Genomic DNA, 6,309 nt, shown 5'->3' with positions numbered 1-6,309 from the left:
TACCAAAGATAATGGGACAAAAGTCATCTTCTGAGGAACCCGGAACAAGAAAATCAGTAGGATATTTTATTTTCCCACACAAGACTTCAACATCTCTAACAATCCCAAGTGGTGTAATGGTGTCCCTATTAGCAAGTTTAATAGTAACATCTATGTCTTCTATTTCAGCGGGTTCTATGGCATCCATAATTTTTTGATATAAGGTAAAAGGAATAGCACCCACACTAGCACCTAAATCACATAAACCATGATAACAGTGATCTCCTATTTTGACTGAGACAACAGGTATGCCAACAACAAGTCTATGTTTATCTTTCTCATCGGGTTTGGCAATTCTAGCAACTTCATCACAGAAGTAAATAACATGCCCATCAATATTTTCTACCAAGAGATCTTTGACCATAGAAACACTAGGTTCTACTTTGATTTCTTCAGCAGGTTTAGGTGCTCTAATATTACTTTTATTGACCACGATTAAAACCTTAGCATGTTCCTTTATCCTAACATGGAAAGGTGGTTTTTAAAAATAAGTAGTAGGAACAGCTGGATCAATATTAAAAATAAGTAGTAGGAACTACCGGTTCTTTAATTTCTTATTTGATAGGTGGATGATATTTAATCCACTTCTCCTTAGGGATATCAATATGAGTTGCAAATGATTCACAGAAAGAGGCTACTATCACAGAGTTAAGTCCATATTTAATGCTAAACTTGTGAAAAGCATCGGTGTTCAGAAAAGATTTAACACAATCAAACTCAAGCTTAATACCTCACTCTTTACCTTCGTCAAGTTCCCAATCTTCAGAGTTGTGTTTAATTCTTTCTAAAATATCCCACCTGAATTCAATAGTCTTCTTCATAAAAGAACCAGTACAAGAAGTATCGAGCATGGATTGATCATCACGAGAAAGTCGAGCATAAAAAATCTGAATGATAATTTATCTCGAGAGCTCATGATTGGGGCGTGAATATAACATGGACTTAAGCCTCCCCCAAGCTAGAGTGATACTTTCTCCTTCACGAGGCCAAAAAATATATATTTAATTCCGATCACGATGAACTAGATGCATAGGATAAAAAATTTGGTGAAATTCCAATTTCAATCGATTCTAATTCCAATATCCAATATCATCACATAGCCTATACCACGCCAATGCTTTTCCCTTCAAAGATAAAGGGAAAACATTCTTCTTAGCTTCATCTCCAGGTAAACCTGCAAGCTTAAATAATCCACAAATTTCATCTACATATATCAAGTGCATATCAGGATGCTCGGTTCCATCTCCTTCATAAGGATTAGCTAGCAGTTGTTCTATCATACCGAAGGAATTTCATAACCAATATTTTTAGTAGGTGCAGTAGGTTGTGGGGCAACTAATTGTGGTTCTGTTCAAGGTGAAGATAGCCCGAAAACCCCCTCAAAGGATTGTTCTCCATAGTAGCAAGTGGCAATAAATTTCAGCATGTAGTAATTATTTTTCCATACCAATTTCCACTTACCAAGAGTGCTTCACTCCTCGGAAACGGAGCCAGAAAAGAGCGCTGAACTATAGTCCTTTCGATAAGTAAGAGTGTCAAACACAATGAGGAGCAGAAGGAAATGACAAGTGGTTTTCAGCAAGGTAATTTCTGCAAGCGCTGAACTTGTTGGTAATAGATAGTTTGATAGCAAGATAATTTGTAACGAGCAAGTAACGGTAATGGTAAATAAAGTTCAGCAAGGTATCCCAATCCTTTTGTGGCAAAGGATAGGCCAAACCGGTTTCTTATAATAGGCAAATCATTCTTGAGGGTACACGGGAATTTCATCTAGTCACTTTCATCATGTTGATTCGATTCATGTTCGCTACTTTGATAATTTGATATGTGGGTGGACCAGAGCTTAGGTGTTGTTCTTACTTGAACAAACCTCCTACTTATGATTAACCCCCTCGCAAGCATCTGCAACTACGAGAAAAATATTAAGATAAAATCTAACCATAGCATTAAACTTTTGGACCCAAATTGGTCTGTTACGAAATAGCGCATAAACTAGGGTTTAAGAGCATCTCCAGTCGTTCGGCCCCCCAGAGCGCCAAAAAAGAGCCGCCTGGGGGCGAGCAGGCGCTAGATTGGCCCCTGGGGCGACCTAGCTCCCAGTCATCGGCCCACAGGTCGCCCCGGGTTCGGCGACGTCCGTACAAAATATGTGAAAACTCGGCGTTTTTTGCACGAACTCGGCGAAACTATATTGAAATTTATAAAAAAAAACACAAAACACATGTAAACTATGCCTTAACAACGCCTAAACAATGCCCAGCCACCACCGCCATCGCCGTCGCCGCCATCTACATGTCGAGGAGCCTGTAGAAGCGGGTGTAGTTGTCGCTGTTGTCATCATTGCGTGGCTGGCTTGGACCGGTATGGTCCCTGCTGCAGCCCTGACCCGGTTCGCCGAGGCGCGATGGTGTGCTGGACGGCCTGGCCTTTCCCTCCTCGTCGTTGTCGAGGACAACGACGCCGCCTTCCTCGTGACCGCAGCAACAGACCTGGAGCTGCTCGTATGCCCGGCGCTGGCGGCGTACCTACTCCCGGACGTAGTCCACCTTCACCCACTTGAGGGCGGACTCGTCGTTGGGGGCCGCCATCTCGACGTGCTCTGACTTCACAGGGAGCAGCCCTGGCTCCGACTTTGGCCAGACCAGGTGGTAGGATCCGCACAAGTGGATCGGGCGGCCTCATTGATGACGAGGGCGCCGCTGCGGGTGCGCCACCGGAGCGGCGTCTCCTCTGGCTCGGGTTTGATGGGGCGGAGCGGGGCCGGCGAGCCGGAGCCCGATGACGAGGACGACCCCAGCTCCATCCGCTGCGGCGTCCAGGAGCTACCACGGCAGCAAGAGAAGGACGGCCGCTCCGGGTACTCGAGGCACGACACATTGTCGGTCTCGATGTGGTCGAGGACGGCCTCGAGGGTGCATCCTAGAACACCCCACCACTCGTGCCGCCCGTCGGCGTTGTGGCAGCCCCGCGGGATGACGCTGTTGGTGGAGGCGATCTGCTCCTCACGGTGGCGCTCGAAGTACATCATCCATAGGGTGTGGCTGTCATCGGCGTAGCATGGCTCGTTCCGCTTTTTCTCCGTCAGGGAGGAGCTAATGCGGGCGATCTCGCCACGCCGCGCCGCCCCTTCGGGCACCGGTGGCACCGGGACGCTGCCGGCGCTCAGCCTCCACGTCCCCGGCACCCGCATGTCCAGGGGTGCCGAGTACTCCGCCTCGTACAGCAACCGTGCCTCCACCTCTTGGAGGTGGCGGCGGCCGAAGCCATTCGCCGCCGCGCCGTCGCCTAGTTACCTCTCGGCAATCTTTCTCGTCGGCGGGAAGAGGGGAGAGAGTGCAGCTTTCTACACCGGAGAGAGGGGAAAATGAGAGTTGTGGCGTCCACCGGCGGGGAGGTCGCCTTTTATAGCCGTAGCTGGGCAGCGTCGGGCTGCATGTCAGGCGCCGCATGGCTGGACGCGCATCGCGGTGTGGTCACTGCGCCGCCCGTGACGCATCAATGGAGGCTGACCGGCGCGGCAGCCTTTGCATTGATTCCCGCAGGAACCGAGGCGATGAGGGTGACGAAGCGGCGTGTCGCTGACTCGGCGTGCCCATCCCCTTTCACGCCAAATCGTCTCGCCTTGGCGCCCCCGGGTGCCCCCAGCGCGTCGGGTTCTGCCTGGGTCCGTCGGCGCCAATTTCGGCCCAAGCCGGCGAAAAATGGGCTCCTGGGGGCGCGACTGGGCCGGTTTTTACGCACCGGCGCGGGAAAAACGCCTTGGGAGGGCCTGTTGGGGGTGTCGGTGTCAAAACCGGTGGATCTCAGGTAGGGGTCCCGAACTGTGCGTCTAAGATCGATGGTAACAAGAGACGGGGGACACAATGTTTACCCAAGTTCGGGCCCTCTCTATGGAGGTAATACCCTACTTCCTGCTTGATTGATCTTGATGAATATGAATATTACCAGAGTTTATCTACCATATATCGTAATGGCTAAACCCTAGAAGCCTAGCATGTATGACTATGGTAATGAGTATATCCTTTCCGGACTAACCCGTCCGGTTTATATAGATACCGGGGGGATCTAGGGTAACATAGAGTCGGTTACATAAGAAGGAATCTTCATAGTCGGTCGCCAAGCTTGCCTTCCACGCCAAGGAGAGTCCAATCCGGACACAGGTACAGTCTTCGGCCTTCATGTCTTCACAGCCCATTAGTCCGGCCCATGGATAACAGGTCGGACGCCCGAGGACCCCTTAATCCAGGACTCCCTCAGGGGGCGTGGCCGGAGATGCTCTAAGCTTCTGTCACTCTAGAAACACATCATCTATTAACTACTCCACAATGCATTCCCTTAGGCACAAATATTGGAGTGCCATGTAGTCGACGTTCACATGACACCACTAAGGGAATCACAACATACATACATCAAAATATCAAACGCATATCAAATTCACATGATTGCTTGCAACAAGATTTCTCCCGTGACCTCAAGAACAAAAGTAACTACTCACAAATGATAAGCATGCTCAAGATCATAGGGGTATTAAATAGCATAATGGGTCTGAACACATAATCTTCCACCAAATAAACCATATAGTAATCAATTACAAGATGTAATCAACACTACTAGTCACCCACATGCACCAATCTTAGGTTCTGGTACAAAGATTGAACACAAGAGATCAACTAGGGTTTGAGAGGAGATGGTGTTGTTGAAGATGTTGATGGAGATTGCCCTCCCCCATATGGGAGAGTTATTGATGATGATGATGACGATGATTTCCACCTCCGGGGGGAGAGGGAAGTTCCCCCAGCGGAATTGCTCCGTCGGAGGGCAAAAGTGCTCCTGCCTAAGTTCTGCCTCGAGACGGCGGCGCTTCGTCCCGAAAGTCCTCCCTTTATTTCTTTTCTAGGTTAAAATGACTTATATACCAGAAGAGGGACACCGGAGGTGGGCCGAGGAGGGCACAACCCACTAGGGCGGCCCTGGGGTGCTGGCGAGCCCAGGTGGGTTGTGCCCACCTAGTGGCCTCCTCCGTTAGTTATTTGCTCCAGTATTTTTCTTTTATTCCAAAATAATTCTACGTAAAGTTTCGGCTCATTTCGAGACGTGCAGAATAGGTAACTCTGACGTAGCTTTTCCAGGTCCAGAATTCCAGCTGTCGGTATTCTCCCTCTTTGTGTAAACCATGGATGTTATGAGAGAAAAGGCATTAGAATTACTCCAAAAAGCATTATTATGCATAAAAACATAGTAAATAACAGTAGGTAAACATGATGCAAAATTGACGTATTAGGCTTCACCAAGAGTTTGCACAATTCAATGCAAATGTCGGGTTGACCGACTTCCTCGCAGATGATTGTGACCAATACCACCTCCTGACAAATTTCTTTGTACAAATTTTTTATTTCATGCGTAGGCTCGATATTCACATGGTACGTTTTGATTTGTATGGTGAACATTATGAGATAACACTTGTGGAATTTTGCGAGATATGTTTTATTCTTTCTGATGGGGAACTGAGGCAGCCTCAGCCAGAGGAGTTCGAGGTTCCTCCGTACTTTAAATGTGGGAGAATATAGGTGTGTGTCGAGAGCCCGAGCCACTAGCTTGCATTTTCTAGATGTGCACTACTTTGCTTTATTCATAGGAAAATGTTTGACTACTAGGGAGGAAGGTGGTACGCTGATGACCCACAAGTATAGGGGATCAATTGTAGCTCTTTTCGATAAGTAAGAGTGTCGAACTCAACGAGGATAAGAAGGAAATGGCAAGTAGTTTTCAGTAAGGTAATGTCTGCAAGTGCTGAAATTGTAAGTAGTGGAATAGTTTGATAGCAAGATAATTTGTAACGAGCAAGTAACGATAGTAGTAACAAAAGTGCAGCAAGGTAGCCCAATCCTTTTGAGGCAAAGGACATGCCTAAATGGTCACTTATGATAAGCAAAGCGTTCTTGAGGGTACACGGGAATTTCATCTAGTCACTTTCATCATGTTGGTTTAATTCGTGTTCGGTACTTTGATAATTTGATATGTGGGTGGACCGGTGCTTAGGTGTTGTTCTTACTTGAACAAACCTCCTACTTATGATTAACCCTCCCGCAAGCATCCGCAACTACGAGAAAAGTATTAAGAATAAATTCTAACCATAGCATTAAACTTTTGGATCCAATCGGTCCCTTATGGAATAGCGCATAAACTGGGGTTTAAGCTTCTGTCACTCTCGCAACCCATCATCTAATTGCTACTCCACAATGCATTCCCTTAGGCCCAAATATGGTGGAG

The sequence above is a fragment of the Triticum urartu genome, chromosome 7 (genome assembly GCF_003073215.2).
Source record: "Triticum urartu cultivar G1812 chromosome 7, Tu2.1, whole genome shotgun sequence".
Classification (NCBI taxonomy): domain Eukaryota; kingdom Viridiplantae; phylum Streptophyta; class Magnoliopsida; order Poales; family Poaceae; genus Triticum; species Triticum urartu.
The sequence above is the reverse complement of the archived record's forward strand: the minus strand, read 5'-3'. Positions refer to the sequence as shown.